The sequence below is a fragment of the Dreissena polymorpha genome, chromosome 6, assembly GCF_020536995.1.
Source record: "Dreissena polymorpha isolate Duluth1 chromosome 6, UMN_Dpol_1.0, whole genome shotgun sequence".
Taxonomy (NCBI): Eukaryota; Metazoa; Mollusca; class Bivalvia; order Myida; family Dreissenidae; genus Dreissena; species Dreissena polymorpha.
In genome coordinates, this window is record NC_068360.1 from 89,540,596 (window position 1) to 89,560,873 (window position 20,278).

Sequence of the window (20,278 nt, forward strand, 5' to 3'; positions counted from 1 at the left end):
ATTTTGGCGTATGATTATATATAAACGAACATATATTTCTAACATATTTCTTATTCAGGTGTTTTCCTTTGCTTTTTTGACTATAGTGCTTACATTTAATTTTCGGTCTTTGAAATGTTTAAAAAAAATTCGTTTGCGAGCGATTTCAAACAAAACTAAAATCCGTTCAAGTTATATTAAATTTGCAAAGCGTTCTAGTGGCTTTCTCATTCGCGTGCCTGTAGATATATATGTATACACGAAAAGGTTAATTGGCATAAAAAATACTAACACAAGAATTAAGTACCTTTATGCCAAGCACAGTTCGATTGTTAACCGCTCTGAAAGTGTAACTTTTCACTATTTCTTGTTTTCATATTATCCACTGTTATCATATGGTTGTTTTAAACATATTCCTTCCTGGTTAATTTTTAATCCATTTTGTATATCATGCCCTAGCCTTACATTTGGACTCCTCATTAAGTTATCAAACAGATTTAATGTTTGCAGTGGTATGTTTGTGTCACTGATAGTATCGTTTAAAAATGTCTTATTTGTATGGTTGGTATGTATAAATGTATTATTTAATCTATAACTTGAATGACTTCTGATTGCTTTAATTGCAATAATGTGAACTTAAATTGTGTAATAACTAGTTTTATTTATATTAGCATATTTTTGTAAAAATGGTAAAAGCCAGGCAAATATTGTTATATCACATATTTTGAACAAGCCGTCACGTAATTATCAGCACCTTTATAACATTCACGGGCCAGGGAGTGCACAAGATAATTAGCGAACTTTAAACAGAACAGAACAGAACAGAAGTTTATTACGACTTGTACATAGTACATCGTCAGTCTTAACCTTGTAATTATACATACATCAACAGGTCATGTGAATAGGAAGTGATCATACAGTTATAAGTAATATACATTCAATCTAACGTAATGCATGCAAGTAGTTTGAGGAAAAAAGAAAATAGCATTTTTACAAACTATTTATGTGGCAGGGTGGCTATCTAGTTATCAACATTTACGGAAATATACTAAATTGGAATTTGATTATCTTGCGCATAAAATGTGTATTATTATGTTAATAATAATAGTAAGACATAACACACATATTTTGCATATATTACATAGTTTCCAAAAGGCAGCAAATTAAACAATCAGACACGTCTGTTTTACATCTGTATGTAAAAAAAAGAAAGAAAAAAGTAATACTTTTTTGTATTGAACAAATGTTGGGTATGTAACATATATTTTTTCCTGATATCGTTATAACAAGGGCAGATTAACATAAAGTGGTATTCATCTTCTATATCACGTGAGTTACAACAACTGCAATACCTTTCTTCCCTTGCTATGCGATTATTTATGTACCTACCCGTTTGAATTCTTAATGGATGGCATGACATTCTTAATCTACAGAAATTAAATCTGAGGCTTTTAGGTAAGACATCTAAATATTTTTCATACTCGAACGATAATTTAAATTCTTTGTACAATATTAAAACTGGACTTTCAAGTGTTTGAAGCCAGTGATGTTTAAAGCAATCTATGACTCTACATTTAAATTCAGTTAGAAATGTGCTTGTGTTAACATAGTGACCATTTTCAAACACGTAAGCGAACCCGTAATCGTTGAGCAGCTTTTTCACATTTGATACCCAATTTTTCTTGCCATTAATGCAATCTTTAAGAGCCTCATTATAAACAACATTTAGTATAATATTATCACTGTCTTTAATTTTAAACCAATATTTAATTATTCTAATGTATCTGTGTATATATAGAGGATATCTGCCCAGTTCACCATATACTGCAGCAGAACACGAATTGCTTTTTACTCTTAGTAATCTTTTACAAAATTTAAGGTGAATCCTTTCTAGTTCCTTAGATTTGGTGTAACCCCAAACTTCGCACGAATAGTCAAGTATTGGTGTCACAAATGCATCAAATAGTTGACAACGGGTTTTTGGCGAAAGATCAAAGTCGTCGCATTTGCAAAATAGGACATTTAAAGCTTTCAAGGCCTTTCCATTGAGATGTTCAATGTTTTTACAGAAGTTTCCTGTGTGATTCAAAACAGTACCAAGGTAGTTAAAATCATCGACTACTTCTATTGGTTGGCTATTATAGGTCCATTTTTCGTTTGCTAATAACGCCCCACGTTTTCGGAAAACCATTATTTTAGTTGTTGATGTATTTACAGTAAGACCCCATGTGTTACAATATGAAAACAAAAGATCTAAATGTCGCTGGGTTTCCTCAGGAGTTTTACCTATAATAGCCATATCATCAGCAAACAACAACAAAATCAAAGTTAAATCATCAATACTTAAGCCGGCATCAATGTCACACTGCAAATATAACTCTAGATCTTCAACAAATAGTGAAAACAAAAGAGGTGACATCACCTCGCCTTGTCGTAAGCCAACAGCATAATTGAAATATTCAGAATAAGAAGAGCATACCTTAACACACGATTTAAGTTTTTGGTACATATCTTTAACAATTCTAAGTAATTTTCCATCAATACCAGTTTTAAACATTTTTAACCACAGTGCATTTCTATAAATGGAATCAAAACACTTCATCATGTCAACGTAAATGACATAGAGCCTCTTATTTTCATTGAGGTATTTCTGAACAAGAGAATGTAAAATAAAAATTGGATCTACTGTGGAACGCCCTTTACGAAATCCGAACTGCGCATCCGAAATACTCTTATTGTCCGTACAAAACTTTTCAATGCGTTTATTTAGGACTGTAGTAAATAGTTTTGACAAACAACTTAAAAGTGTAATACCACGATTATTATTAACCTCGCTTTTGTCGCCTTTTTTATGTAATGGTATTATCAAGCCTTCCATCCAGCTTGCTGGGTAGTAACCAGAATTTAAAATACCGTTAAAAATATCACATAAATGACTGGCTAGAATATCAATACATTCCACGAAATACTCGTTTAATAATTGGTCATTGCCCGGGGTTTTATTACGCTTGAGCGATTTAACTGCACAGCGTATTTCACTTACGGTAATAGGCTGGTCAAGTTCAGTGTTAAAACTAGATAAATTATTAAAATCATGTTGTCTACAAAAATATTCTGCTTCTTCGTTGTAACAATTAGATAAATCGTTACTTAAATTGGCAAAGTATTCTTTAAATGTATGAATAGAAATGCCAGCATTGTCAGATATTGGTTTACTTTTAAAATATTTCAAAAATTATGTTGGTTTACATTTTTTCAGACGTTCAATTTCTTTCATTTTTGCCCTATAACTGTTATTTTTACATTTCCTTGTGGTTTTTTATAAGTAGATTTGCGTTCCATTAAGAGTACCCTATTTGCGTTATTTTGGTCTGAATTGAAAAGGCGTAGTGCTTGCAAATACGATTCTCTCGCAGAGTTACAGGCATCATTAAACCAATCTGCGTTTTTAAAACAGTATTTTTTTATGGAAAAAAGGCTTATTATTGACAAAATAGCACCTAGAAAACAATGGATTAGCCACGGATCTAACAATTTCAGAAAAATCTTCAACCGTTTTATCAATAGAATCTCTACATGATACATCAATATTTTGAACAATATTGTTAAAACGTGGTAAGTGTCCGATAATGCCTGAACGAAAGAGCTCCGTGTTTTCATCACTCCACTTGCATTTAATTTCGTACTGTGGATTATCGTTCTGAACAGATTTTGGGCATGCTAATGAAAAACGCAACGGAGCGTGGTCACTCCATTCATTAAATGGATCAATAGTGAAATCATTGATAAGTGAAAAATGCCGTTCATTCATTAAAAGGTAATCAATAACAGAACAACCGTTATTCGAACAAAACGTGTAGTTACTAGTATTAAATGTACGCCCGTTCGCAATACGCAGTGACGTAGATTTACACAGATCTATCAATTTAATACCGTTGCTATTTTGAACATTATCAACCGAGGCCCGTACAGGGGTACACTCGAGATCATAGTCAGGATCATCTAATATATTATTTATACAATCAAAAGGGATAAAATCGCATTTATTACCAATCCTACTATTTAAATCACCACATAAAACTACACATCCAGCGAATTAAATACAGAAATATCATGTTCAATTGTATCAAACTAATCAATATCAACAAAATTATTGGCCGGCGATTCCTCACCCCAAATATATACACCGCATAAATAAACATCTTCAGCAGTATTAAAAAAAGGTGATCTAATTTTATCCAAATAATAGTGTCATGGTGATTTTTAATTATGTTAATGCCATCTTTCAGATGATCTTTATACAACAAAATAATGCCTCCGCTATTTCTTCTAGCTCTACGGTTTTGAAACTTTCTATAAAAATTGTGTGATTTATAACCATTTAAAGAAATTACGCTTTTAGAGTTAGTCCATAATTCATACAAAAAGCAAATGTCAGAAGTAGCTTAAATGTTAACAAAGTCATGCGATTGCTGTTTCTCTTTAGAAAGTCCATGAACGTTCCATGAGAGGACTGAGAGCTCACCCTCGGCGTCCCCCTAGTCCCTTACCGGTTTACCGTCCACATAGATAGCATCGTACACCAGCCAAGCACGTTTGCCCTGTTCTCTCGCGTCCTTCATCTGCCTTACTAGTTTCCGGCGCTTGTCAGATACAGCCTTGGGAAATTGTTCAAACATGGAAAAGTTGGTACCCTTGAGTTCTTTCCATTCCCGACGAACACGCTCGCGATCTTGGAAAAAGGTAAATTTGGCGACCACATTTCTAATTTTTCCGGGTATCGGTTGGCCTGGTGACCGGTGAACACGTTCAAACCTGATCGAGTCCACCATGTCCCTCGAAAGCTTAAGGGCTGACTGAATATGCTCCCTCAGCTTCCGTTCGGACACTTCCGCTGGCTCGTTACCGGTGGAATTATCTTCGGGGATGTTGGTGAAGATGAGGTTGTTCCTCATGGACTGCGATTGGAGATATGTTACCTCTGCATGCAGCTCGTCGCGCTGCCTCTCCAGATCGCTGACCCTAGTTGACATCAGGGTAAAAGCCATATCAACCAGCTCTACCCTGTCTTCCAGTCGAATAACCCGCTCCTCCGTAGCCTTCGCACGATCCTCAATCGCTATCCACACTTTTCTAATTTCTTTTTCAAAATCTGTTACTTTCTTATCCAGCGACTGAATTCCATCTAGCTTCTTTTCCATACAACTTATGCGCTCAACCAGCAACTGTATTGTCTCAACTAGAGCGTTGATGCAGGGTTGCCCCCCTTCGCTCGCCATTTTACCACGAACTACACTGTCACCACCGCAAACAAACACCTCACAAGCATCAACCGAATCAACCGGCTTACTTAGTTCCGTATCGTTGCCATACAGCACAGAGTTAACTTGGTTTAGTAAGCGACTTACTGATATGTCCAGTTCACCTGACGGGCCTCTTTGTTTACTCTGTTTGCTCTTTATCGTAACACCGTCACTAGTCCCACTGCTGTTACGCTCTTTTCGTTTATATCCTTGATTTTTTGGCATTATATCTTATCAACCACATAATATTTCAACACTTTGAATGAACATATCCTGTTTAAGAATCTAAATTATCACAAAACACCTTAATTTTTCATTTTTTGCGAGAGCGCGAAAAAGACAACCATTCCCGATCGAATCACGTGACCATGCTTTTAAATAGAAGGTAAATAAACCAAATATTTGACAATCTGTTGTACCTGTGTTTTGTTATTTTATTTTTCTATGTTTATTGAATGTGTTCGGGCAATGTATGAAGCATTACTCGAAAAAGAAAATCAACTGATTTAATATGTTCCTAGTTTTTTTCATTATGTCATAATTGAATCTATTCGAGTATGATTTCAATATCTTGGGCAAAGAATCGTTTTGATGTCTTGACAAGTACCTGTCCACATCGTAATTGTGGGACTTAATCTTCTTAATTGTCTACGTTGTCATCCTTATTTATCTTAATGTGGATTAAATGTGAATTCAAATAAAATAGGAATAAACTTACCCCATGGTTGTTTAAGAACACACTTTTTTCTTCTGAAATATACATTCATACTCATATAACTATATGACGAATATAAAGTATTCATTTATCTTAAATATTTTAAAAGGGCCAGTACACAACTTTTCGCCGTTCTATCTAAATAAAAGTCTATCTATTGATCTAGTTTCGCAGCGCACACAGTTTCCTTTTAAAATGAGATGATTTGTTATCTGAGTGCTACAACAGTTTGTAGTTTTCACGGTTTTGTACATTATCTTTGGTTTGCTAGAGAAACAAGTGTAACATACAATTTGCAATTTGTATGTTGCACATGTGCTGGTCGGTATGCTTTTGGACATGGCGAGATTGCGTCCTTACTATCCAAGAAGACGTGAGCACTTGCCAATGTCATAAATGCTCCGGAATTGTTTTATCTATAAAATTGCAGGACACCCGAGATACTTTTGATCACTGACATGTATTTTGCTATTGAATACACGATGTTACATACATGAAATCATCGGTCATTTTTGTACAAGATATTCATTGCATGAACACTTATTTAACATGATACAATAGCCTTTCATACTAAGCATGATATTATGTGATTATATTATGTTTGTGTTTTAAATTATAAATTATAGTTGCATTCAAATTGTTGTTTAGTTTCAACTCGTTTTGACATTGACGAAGCATAAACCAAAACATTCTATAGCTCGCACTCCATGCCTGTTTTAAAGTTAGATAAGGTGTCCTTGCGACTAATTAAAGTCACAAGGACTGAACAGTCCCATAATCAAAAAATGCATGTATACTGAAAATAGAAAATTCTTGTTCATTTGAGGCATGGTGTATGTCTGACCTGTCAGCTATAGTGTTAAAGGGTGTTTTTTCAATGAGCATTCGATATGCATTAATGTTGTCGGTGTGTTGTTTAACTTCTGGATGTTAATTCGTATATATGCGTAATACATTCCAAATCACACTTAAATTGTTTGATGTAAGACGAAAAACGTAACTTACCTAGGCATTTAGTTTGAAGAAGCATTAGGACTTGATAATATTGTACGTAGTAAAACAAATGTAAACACATCCAAAGTATACTTTCAAAGTATAGTTTATCATTTGAAAACGTTTGCTTTTATCGCTTTTGATAATAAATTTAGAACGTCGCAAATGGGGCTGTGTTCTGGATTCCTTTCGAACGTCGCCATATACCAGGTCTCAAAGAATTTACGAACAGACATAGGTCTCATAACTTCGTAGACATCAGAATTAAATGTTCACAATGCTCACATTATTGACGTTGCTTATTTATTCGAGTGGGACACATGCACTGGATGTACGTCTAGCAAAATCTAGCAATGTTTATGAAAACCTAAAGAAATATATTTACACATAGATAAAAATTTCGCTGTATTTAAGAAATCAATAGATACAAACCACGATTGTAACATCATGTGAGTTCTAGTGAACTTATGTCAAGCAATAAATAATATTTTAATGAATAAACACCGTAAATAATACGGTTCTTTAACATTTAAAAGAAAAGAATTGCCGTGATAGCATCTTTGTATGTAGCATAACTACTATGCAAATTTGCGTTACCAAACGCTAAATATTCCCATTATTTTGTACAGAAAGTGTGATGCTATATGTCCGCCGTCTGAACATATTTCTATTGCAGCATGTCCGTTCAAGCTTACGGACCTTATCTTCGTCCTTGATGGCTCAGGCAGCGAATGTCAGGCAAACTTCAACAAACAATTAGGCTTCGTTTCGAATTTCACTAACGAATTCGAAATCGGACATTACACAACTCGCGTGTCTTTGAGGACGTTTGCGTTACAAGTATAAAATGAGTTTTACTTGGACAGGTACCATGATAACGTTAGCCTTATCAATGCATTCGCGCATACGGATTATCCAGGTCGAGAGAAATTCACCAATTAAGGTAAGTTTGTACTGCTTTCGATTTCTTCCAAATTCTATACGCTTTCAAGTATTTGAATACTATATATGTAATCTTGATTATTAACAGCCTATATATTATTTCATTTGATATTTGTTTATTTATTTATATAAATAAATTAACATATATCTTTTAAGATGTTTCAGCATTTCAATATTTGTATTTCAATAGTTTTATTCATTTCTAGCATTCGACCATGACACAGTTTGTCACCAAACCACGGCGCTGAAAGGAACGTTCCAAAATTAGTTTTCATTCTAACGGACAGACGGTCCACTGAACCTAATGCAACAAGAGCGGCGGCGATGCAACTGAAGGTGCTTATTAATAAGATATTTCAATTTAAACTCACAATATTCACTGCCGCTCCACTTTCTCTGTATAGTTAATTCCTTTCTTACGAATTATGTACAATAAGCAACCAAGATGTGTTATTATTTATATTAACCGATATTCATTTTTCAAGAATAATATGGTTAATTAAGTATATAGCTTACGGGTGTTAAATTGTTTATAATAAGTTTAACACCAAGAAAAACACGCTCAAGTGGTATCCTGAAAAATAAATAATACAAGAATAACGACTTCTTTTTCTTATTTTAGTTTTATGAAATTACGAAAAAAGCAAATATCGCATGTTCTTTTTTCGTGTTTTATAAAGTAAAATGTGGTTGGTTTTTTTTGCGAAAATTAGCAAATAGTATACTTGTATCAAATGCGAAGAGAGAGAATATATTAATGTTGCGTGTTTTTGTTAACTTTTTGATAATATCCTTTTATGTAAATAGAAACACCCAAACGTCACCGTGGTTGCATTGGCATTGGGGACGTTGTTGATTACGATGAGCTCCTTGCTATCGCTAGTGATGCCAATCACATATTACTGGACGCAAACGTCGACGCTTTAAGTTCAATCAAAGCAGAACTCACTCAGAAAACATGTAACAGTAAGCAATATTGTAACACACGCTAACTGAGTATGTCCGTCACAACGAATACATGTTTTCCTATATGTGTAGGCAATCGGTTACTTAAATTAAAACATGGATTCTCGCAGGGCTTGATTTTGTAATAACATTTTTGGCATTGCATCGTTTCTTAGTTTTAACATATGATGTTTGTTAAAAAAACTTACAGTATGCAACATGTTACGTGTTATTGAAAAGACAACTACTTAAATGTATTTTCGAGACAATCCTATTATTTACCAAAATAAAAATATACATATAAATGCTACTATCAGAAAACCAGCATTTATGACGAATTCAATTTTTTGTTTTACTAAATGTTCTATATCGTTGTTATTTTTGATATGTTGTTTGATAAACGTGAAAAAGGGACATTTCTAACCAAAACGTTGAATGATATCCGTTCCCGTTTATTTATTTGAAGGCGAAATGAGCGTTTACGACGTAAAATTTGACGTGGCATTTTTTTCGAGCTCCTCAAAATGTATTAAATGGTTGTAATATCCTTTACAATTCATTTGAGATTTAGATTTTATTGTAACTGATACATATGACGTCTATGTGTTGCTCTTTGGTTATGCAAAACGTTGCTTTGATATTAATTTTGTGATTTTCTGCAGTAAATTAAATACCATTTAATCATGTTTTCAAATTAATTAAAAACGAAACAATTCTTTTCAAATACACGTACAGAACAATCATAATTGAGTAACTATTTCTGGTGGAATGAAACCCTTTAGCAAACAATTACAAAACTGCAAATGCCACATGTTGTCTTAGTATTCAGTACATGTGCTGTGGAATCGAGCAGCGGAACCGTGCTGTTGTGTAGGTGCGAGCAACGGCAACGGACCGTTGATGTTCGTAAAGCAGGAGCGAGAAGCGGCACCGGGGCTTTGGTACACCGGAGCAGAAACATGGGATCGTCATTTAATTGATAATACTAAATTCACAAGTGAAAGGACGATACCTGACGGTGTCCGAACGGCATTCTGCACATAGTCCAAGAAAACACACACACACACACACGCACACACACACACACACACACACACACAAACACAAACACAAACACACACACACATACACACACACGCACGCACGCACACACGCACACAAACACACACATGCGCGAAAGTGAGCATATACTTGTTTACAATCACATCTTTAAAAAATGTGTTGTATATCTTTCAAAACTATATGTCACGCTCGGATTTGTTTTCTTGTATATTGTTTTGTTGCTGTAATGCCTTTTCCTTTTTGGTGTAAAATGAACACCTTTTACAAACACAGTAAAACACACAAATGCATGCATACATGCATACATGCAAGCACTTACGCTATCTAGAACACAAACGAATTACCTTTTTTTTTAAATAGTTTTCAACATGTTGAGTTGTTGTACCTTATGTTCTTTTTTCTACTATGTTTAATGTTGTTCTGTTTGTTAATATTTTTTTCTTTGTTCCTTTATGTGTATTATATATTTCACAAGATACCGGGACATACACGCACGCTTACACGCGCACACAAAAAACACACACACGCACACACACACACGCATACACACTAACGCATGAACACACACACACACACACACGCACATGCGCGAAAGTAAGCATATACTTGTTAACAATCACATTTCATCAACAAGCAGGCGTACAAACTACACATTTTTATTTTTTTTGTGAAAAATTAATCAGTTCTACACACACACAAACACACAGTAAAACACACCAATGCATGGCTACATGCATGCAACCACGCTCTCTCGAATACAAACGAGTTACCAATTTTATTCTTTTTGTCCAAAAGGGTTTTCAACATGTTTGGTTGTTGTATCTTATGTATGTTCAACTATGTGTAATGTAGTTCTGTTGTTTTTTCTTTGTCCCATTAGATGTTTTATATATTTTCACAAAACACCGGGACATATACGCGCGCCTACAAACGCACAAAAACTCACACACACGCACACTCACACACACTCACGCACACACACACACGCCCGCGCAGACAAACACCCACACGCACACACGCACGCGCGCGCGCACATGCACGCACACACACACTTACACACACACTTACACACATGAAGGTACACTCACACACACACACGCGCGCGCATGAATGTACACACACACACACACACACACATGCACGAACTTGCGCATATACTTATTAACAATCACATTATCTCAACGAGCAGGCGTACAAACTAAACATATTTATTACTTGAGATTACGGCATAGAAAACAAAAACAAGTACAGTTTAAATACTAGTACGCGAAAGCCACGCAAACATTGTTGTTGTTTTTGCATGCCAGTGTTTTTTTTGTGTTTGCGTTGTTCTGTGTGTTGTTTTTCGTTCCCAAACATTTTTTCACTTGTTTAATGAAAGTGTTTGTAACACACCTTTTTTTTTTGGCGGAACCCTTTGTTCCTTTCTGTCATTGTAAACAGTCCTTTTATCATGTATACCTGTTGCTTTTCGGGGTGTAAACATAACTTTTTTTCTACTCATTTTTGTTTCCATATTTTGTTTGTATGTAGAGACATATCTTATCTTACAATAGAAACTAACTGGACAAACACACACAAATCATCATTTACATCACCCTCCTTTAAATGATTAAATTATGTACATTGAGTGTAAAAGGGCTAAACAATAAAGACAAACACATAAAAATCTTCAAATGGTTAGACGAAAAAAAAAATATGCCTATTACAAGAAAGTCACTTGACACATACGTTAGCACAAACCTTAAAAGATGAATGGGACGGAGACATCTATCTCAGTGGACAAAATACTAATAAACAAGGCATTGCCTTTCTGATAAAAAATAATATAGGATTAACAGTCGATAGCTTTAACGAAATAATAATTGGCAGACTAGCAAGTATATATATCAAAATACACGAAACACAATTAATATTAATCAACATTTACGACCCTAACACAGATGATTCCACTTTTTACGAAACATTACAATCCTTTATTATTAATAACAAAGATAAAAACATCATAGTAGGTGGTGATTTCAATACTGTTCTCAACCCATTATTAGATACAAAGAAGGGAAACCTTTATACTCATCCTAAAAATAGAAACATTTTAAATAACATAATTGAAAACTACAATATGATAGACATGTGGTGTACAGTATATCCAAACGAAAGCAAATTCACCTGGCACTCAAACACAAAACCAACAATTTTCTGTCGACTGGACTATTTTTTAATATCTGAGTCACTTTGCAACATTATTGACCCATGTAGCATAATACCAGGATTTATGACTGACCACTCTCTAGTTGAACTTAAACTACACAAAATACAACCTGAAAGAGGCCCAGGATACTTTAAAATTAATAACAGCATCTTAGTAGATACACAGTATCAAACGCAAATTAAACAAGAAATTTTAAATACAGTTCAACATAATAAAGATACGAACCTAAACACCTTATGGCAAGCTATTAAAGGAAATATACGTAACACAACAATTAAATACACATCATTTAAACAAAAAGAAACACACGATCTTGAAACTGAAACTATCAAAACCATTGAAACACTTGAAAAGCAATTAAATGAAACAAACAGAAACGATACCAAAACCATTTAAAATGAAATAACATTAAAAAAACAAATATTAGAAAGAATCTTGCATACACATCTTAATGGAATAATACTAAGAGCGCGTGCACAGCATGTTGAACAAAATGAAAAAAATACAAAATACTTCGCAAACATTGAAAAAAGTAGAAGTGAACAAAAAACTGTACACAAATTAGTAGTCAATGGCAATGATATGACAAACAGAATTCAAATACTAGAAGAACAACGTTTATTTTTCAAAACCCTCTATAAACGAAAAAATGTTTCAAATCACACCCTTTTTAAAAATACACATCACGCTTTAAATCAAGAAGAAAAACTATTGTGTGACGGATTACTAAATGAATATGAATGTGGATTAGCACTAAAAGAAATGCAAAATAACAAAATTCCAGGATCTGATGGCATCACTATTGAGTTTTACAAAATATTCTGGAATGATATCAAAACACATTTAATAAATTCACTAAACTATTCATATAATAATGAAAACCTAACTACGCTTCAGAAAAAAGGTATAATATCACTCATTCCAAAACCTACAAAAAACTTAGAATCCTTATCGAACTGGCGCCCAATTAGTTTACTAAACAATGCTTATAAAATTGCAACTTAAAGTATAGCAAACAAAATTAAAAAAAAATATTATCATCAATCATTTCAAAATCTCAATCTGGTTTCATAAAAGGACGTTACATTGGTGAAAACATTCGCCTTATCCAAGAATGCATAAACTTTTTCAACAATTCAAATAATCCTGGTCTAATATTCTTTGCAGACTTTGAAAAGGCATTCGATTCGCTTGATCATTCATTTATGTTCTCTTGCTTAGAAAATATGAACTTTGGTGAAAGTCTCATTCATTGGGTCAAACTATTCTATACCGATATTAACAGTATAGTCATAAAAATGGCTTCTTTTCAAACAGTTTTAACATCGAACGAGGGTTTCGACAAGGATGTCCACTCTCATCATCGCTATTTAGTATTTGCATCGAGTATCTATCACATCACATCGAATCAAATAAACATATAAAAGGCATATCACTAGAACCTGACGAAGAAATCAAACAGTCCCTATTTGCTGACGATGCAACTTATTTTTGTAAAGACAATTACGATTCTTTCCATAACCCAATAGAGTCGCTAACCCTTTACGGAATGACATCGGGTCTTAGACTAAACAAAAGTAAGTGTACTTTGCTACGAGTAGGTAAATTGAAACAGAGTAACGTCCAATATAAAAAAGAAATTAAATTTAATTGGACATCTGATAAAGCCACAACGTTAGGAGTTACTTTCACAAATAATGAAAAGGATACAGTTCTTAAAAACATACTACCTAAATTACAGAATTTTAAAAACTGCTTAAAATCATGGCATCACCGTAAACTTACACTAATCGGAAAAAAACACAGTATTGAAAACGTATGCACTTCCTAAATTAATATATATATTAACAGTTCTCCCAAATCAACCAAATGATGTTATTAACGATATAAAATATTTAATTTCATATGGGACGGTAAGCCTAATAAAAAAAAATGAACTCACTTAATTCAATCTGTAGAAAATGGAGGTATCTAATTAATGAACATTGACTCATTCTTGAATGCAATCAAATGCAGCTGGGTTTAAAGATACCTAGATAATACCAATACGAGTAAATGGAAATTATTCTACCAGAAAATCCTAAAAAAATATGGTGACTCCTTATTTCTCGAATGTGACATCAGCATTACTATCTTACATGAAATTGCAAACGAAAACATATTTCTTTCTGATGTGCAATCAGCATGGAGTGATGTTACTCATAATCTAGAAACCCAAACCAGCAGTAAAACTATTTTATGGAACAATAAAGACATAACTTCAAACAATAAGACCTTTTTCTATAAACATTGGTTTGAACAAAACATTAAATATGACGACCAATTGTACGATTACAGAATAAAGGACATCTATTCTTTCGAGAATATATGTTATATATACGGAATACCTGCAAGCAATTTTCTGAAGTACTACACATTAATTTAAAGCATACCCATACATATTAAATCTGTAATCAATACAAATAATACACCACGTTCTCAAACAACATTCGTAGAAAACATACTTGGAGGAAAAAACAAAACGAACAAAATACTTTACACACTACAAATTAAAAACCCTACAGAAAACTCCAAAACCCAAAATAAATGGCAAGCCTTTTTCGGAGAACATAAACTTAATTGGGAACACATATTTACCATGCCATATAAAGCAACTATTGAAAGCACACTGAGAAATTTTCAATATAAATACATCCATAGAATTATAGCTACAAATAAATATCTCTTTAAATGCAAATTATCTAACTCAAATCTGTGTGACTTCTGCAGTGAAAACATTGAAACTATAGAACATCTTTTTTGGGAGTGCAAACACATCCAGCCTATTTGGAATCAATTAGTATCTTTTCTTGAACAACAGCAACTAAAAGTTAAACTATCTTTCTTAAATGTAAGTTTCGGAATTTACTCATTGAAAACAAGAGACTGTAATAATATTGTGAATTTTATTCTTATATTGATGAAATATTTTATCTGTAAAATGAAGTACAGAAAACAAATACCAAATTTTAATTGTTTTGTCCATAGTCTTAAACTAAAAATCCAGATTGAGAAAGAAATAGCCCTCAGTAAAGACACATTACAAATCTTTGAACAAAAATGGAATCGGATTAAATTATCATAATGTTTGTCCACTTATATACATTTCACTTTAATGTTAGTATATCTTTCTCAAATATTTTTGTATATTTTTTCAATCTTATAAGATCATTGTGAATATATAGCAAAATACACAAGTCCAGTTTGCTTTCTTCCCACTTTATACAACTCATCATTTTTCATAACTATTCTTATTTTGTTCTTTTTATTTTCTCTTAAAAAAACACCTATCACAAACAACCAAAAAAACAACAACATATTACCCCCGTTTTTTTCTTTAGTTTTTGTAACCTTAAGAAACCCCCCCAAAAATGTATATATATATATATATATATATATATATATATATATATATATATAAGCATATATTGTATAACATGTCTGAACATTATTGCTTTGTATAATCACTTTGTTGTGATCATATACATGTATACATTATATGTCTTGCATTGAATAAAAAAAAGAATTTAAACTTTTCTTTTTCAATCGTTACAACTCTGAATAAAGATACTAATAAACTTCTTGCGAGTAATAACAACATTTAGTGCTATCGTATTTATAGTTATAATCAAATGGCATTTTACACTTTTCCTCTGCCTAAATTAGTAATAATATTTTTTTAACACGCTTTGCAATTATATGTAATGTTCCTATCGAGTTATTACATGTTTTGGACTAACAATATAAGGAAGAAGAATTTGACAATACAAATTTCGAGGTAAATTTTATAAAAGTGCGTTAAAAGGCACATGTAATATAGAAAATACATGCTAAAAAACTTTTTTTCTCTCTATAATATCTTTACATACTAATCTGAGCTAACGTGAAAGGCACGCGCATTCTTAAAATCTTTTTAATTGCACAAACGTTTTAGCAATTTTTCAAAATAATTCGTCAAAGACATATATGGCTAAAATATTTGACATGTAAGTGCCTGATCGCAACTAACGTGATAGATGATTCCTGCCAATTGCTAGGATTAATTTTACAGTTCCTGTTTATGAAAAATCATTACGATTGGAAAAGAAGTATAAAACGACTAAACCTAAATTGCTACAGACGTATGGAGGAAATAATTGACGGAAAAACGGCATTTAAATTTGCCGTCCCGCTTAGAGGCGGAGTAAACAAACCTTATTTGTGCAAATTATACTTACATATACATTATTTTTTTATTAACATAGCGTGTAAGTTTAGCACGGGGAGTTGACTGAAGACAAATTCGTTTGTCACGTTTGACATCGAATTTATTAAACAATGTCAATGACAATCTTCTACGTCGAACAACAAATTAAAGGAAAATACATACATTTTATGACACATCTAAATATTGATTAATTCAGGCAAATACATATATAAAGAATAATAGGTAATTCCAATGTCGTTAATTCGGGGAAGTCATGTATATTTAAGTCGCGAAAACTGATAACATAAAACAACTATTAAGTTAAACGCCTTACGAACAGGAAATTAGACATTTACAATAAGACGCTTTAAAGAGCAAAGGCAATTACTTATACACAACGAATATATACATCTTTTGGAGCTCCACGGGGCTAATAAATGTATGCCATGTCTGGCAAACGAACGGCGCCAAAAACGAGCATGCAGGAAAAGGGAAGATACCAAGAGCGTATCGGGGCCGTAGGAAAATTAACTACCAACAAGAACCTTATACAGTATGGTTCCCGTCGCCAATGAAGCAAATGCTACAAATCGACAGTACCAACTTACAAACTACCACAATATCGTTGCGGCGGCATTAACACAGTGGACCAATACATATGTATGTCAACAACTGCAATATAAGTTGACACAGTAAATAAGTTGACACAGTTAAAAACAAAGTTAAACATTTAAAGCGCACAAACCAAACCTTGTGTATTGTTTATTATCTTTGTATATTGTATGACATTTCCCGCCGATTGTTACACCACAATCTGCTAATTTGCTTTATGTCCATGCTCGATCACACTGTCAAATGGAATTTAAGATATATTTTGAAAGTATGTATTTTTCTTGGATTAATATTTTAAAACAAAACAACTTTAATATACCAACTGATTATCCTAATCATGCTGTAACCAATAACTTCTACAGGAATGAAAAAAGTACTCAGGTCTTCGATTAAGTAGTGATGGTCGTTGGGGCATCCTGAAACGAACACATGTATAAAGCGGTTATAACTGCCAAAAAAAATCGACTTAGGTAAACGACATAACAATATGCGTATCCCCACTCTAAATCTAAAATGTGTACAACGTTTCATCAAATTCGGATCATAAGCTTTTCTGATCTGGCGCGGTACAGAATAATCCCTTTGCAACAATTGCTAATCGAACTGAAATAGATCTCTGAAAAATTATTTGATTCACACAACCTGTCTGTATGTCCATCCTATCGAATTGCTGAATATCAAATGCGGACCAATCGTGTATGAAATTTCGCGCGGAAACGGAAAGTGCGATGGTCATAATGATTAACTGAACAAACGGACTGAAATCAAGTGGACGGAAAAGATTATTGAAGACGTTTGTTTTAGACGGAAGCAAACTCAATTCCGTCAGAATAAGAATTCGGACTTACTAAACAAGGGGCGACTATATGCTGTCTTTATAAAATTCAAACGGGGTAAACGATAATAATTACATGCCGCTTAAGCCCTTAATATAAAATAGCAAACCAAAGTTAGACCAAAATGGGTTTCTGTCTATAAAAATATCGGTGTATATACAGATTCTTAAAACATACAATGTCGATATTAAACACTTCTTAATTCGTGAACAACATGCTTCAAAATGTATTTTGCGTGTTGCCATTAAGCAACGCAATGCCGGATATGACTGTGATTATTTTCCGAAAGTTTGAAAATGCCATTTGTTAGCACACGTGCATTTCTGTTCATCTTTATAAAAAGTGGTCCACTTTCTTGACTTTTCAAATATAAGAAATCATATTGTAATTTGAATATTTGTGTCTTAAGAAAATTTGCATTGATTGTTTGAATGTAGTAAAATTGATCTTGTGCTACTATTAAACCGTTGATCTGCTTACGATATACTTGTTCCTCTGATCATCTAATACAGCATAGTTATCCATAGTATCATCCATCGCAGGCAAGAACATCTCCTGATATTTTCTTACTGAACATAACGTGCGCTTGTTGTAAAAAAAAATGCCCTCATAAATTTTTGTCGGTTGAACAACATGTTTCGTTACGGAAAACGACGATATTTCTAAATGAAACGATTTCAATCGATTATACTGTTAAACAATTGCATAACTTGCCACGCACGTTTCACGTTTATTTGAATGTCCATTTAAATCTTAATTTAATATGTTTATTATTGATCGGCTACGAGTAGCAACGAATTAAAAAGAAATATCCCTGAGGGTAAGGTTAAAACTTTTGTAAATTAATGGGGTACATTGTGCTAAATACGATTATAATATCATAAACACATTTTAACATGGAAAAACAAACGTGCAATAAACACAATTTTATAACATGGTTTTCTGTTCGAAGCATGTTTTCGATTAACATGAAAAGCATTTCAAAAATGTATTATAAGTCCAACATATTAAACCATCAAACAAGTAAAGATAAATAGCAGCACATGTTTACAGTTACAAGCACAAATACATATTCACATATTGGATTTCAAAATATAAGAATGCCTGTTAATAATCATGCTTTATGGGTTAAATGTATATGACTTGTGTTTTGGATATTGATTAATCCATCAGGCATTGGAGGTTGCCACGTTGGTACAACTGATGATTAAAATGCAGAATATTAATTCGATTATTTTCATTCACTTATCCGCCATTGTGTTTTCATAACGAAACAAAAAGACGCGACAAGGTATACTGATGGGTATTCCCATATCGAAACCTCATCTACGGTTCATCTTTAAACGTTTTACGTTGTTAGGACGATACATGTATGTGTTCACTTCGTTTACGAACACACCTTTCGTGGCTAGATTGTTGTATAGGTTAATGTCAACCTTGTTGTTAGTTTCGTGTCAAGCGAAACAAACCAAGACGGTCAGGGCCAGTTGGTAAAGCCCTAGTCCCATATAAGCACGAATTGATACGACAGTCCCGGATCAGTCTATGAACTTATGGAATGTTTTAGCTTCGACGACAGTGTGCTAAATACTATCACCCCGAACAACATGGCGCCCACACGTACTGTCCCGGAAAGTTCCGGCAGAGCTAGGTACTGTACCGGATAAACACTGCATCTACACGGATCTTCCCGGACCTACACGACAACAGTACATTCGATTCGGACCAAACACGATCTTTCCCGGACTGACAATAACTTGTATTTAAGCAGGTGATTTTTGATTTGTGGATGAGTTGGCAGAAAGCACCGACAGCCCCTCCATAAAGGAGTTGTCATTCCGCCATTTAAGTCCTCATGGTCAGATACACTCAAATGCTTATTTTGATTGCAAAGTCTCAAAAGATTGAGTAAGCAGATACAATACATCCTAAATACTTAACTGTCTTGGTAGACTTTATCGTAGTGCGTAGACATCGAAAGCGATGAGCAAAAATCCCAAACGCGTTTCCAAAAGCGGCTCCCCCCCCCCCTGTACAGGAGGTATTTGAAGACTCTCTCGGAATGATAAATTTTTTTCCGAGAAAGGTTTCATGAGTCACTACCTCAAGGCGAATGCGTCACACGTAGCTATTTATAACGACATTGGTTTCTCGCCGTTCTGCAAAGGTTCAGGATAAAGTCCAACGCTCCCTTGTCAATGGTTGCTCTCACCTCACTGTTGTTAAACACTTGAGCACCGGTAGATCCATTGCTGTATACTTCCACCAGATTTAACTTGTAGTCGGCCTCGACTAAGACCATGAGGATTATGAAAACATAAACCATGTAGCTGTAGAAAAAAGAACCACAACGCCTAGAACACTGTATATCGATAATGCTTCCCGCCCAAGGCACCCACACAGTTGTGCAACTGCCATTGGTCGCCGAACTGGTTGGCGATGATTTGACTGACA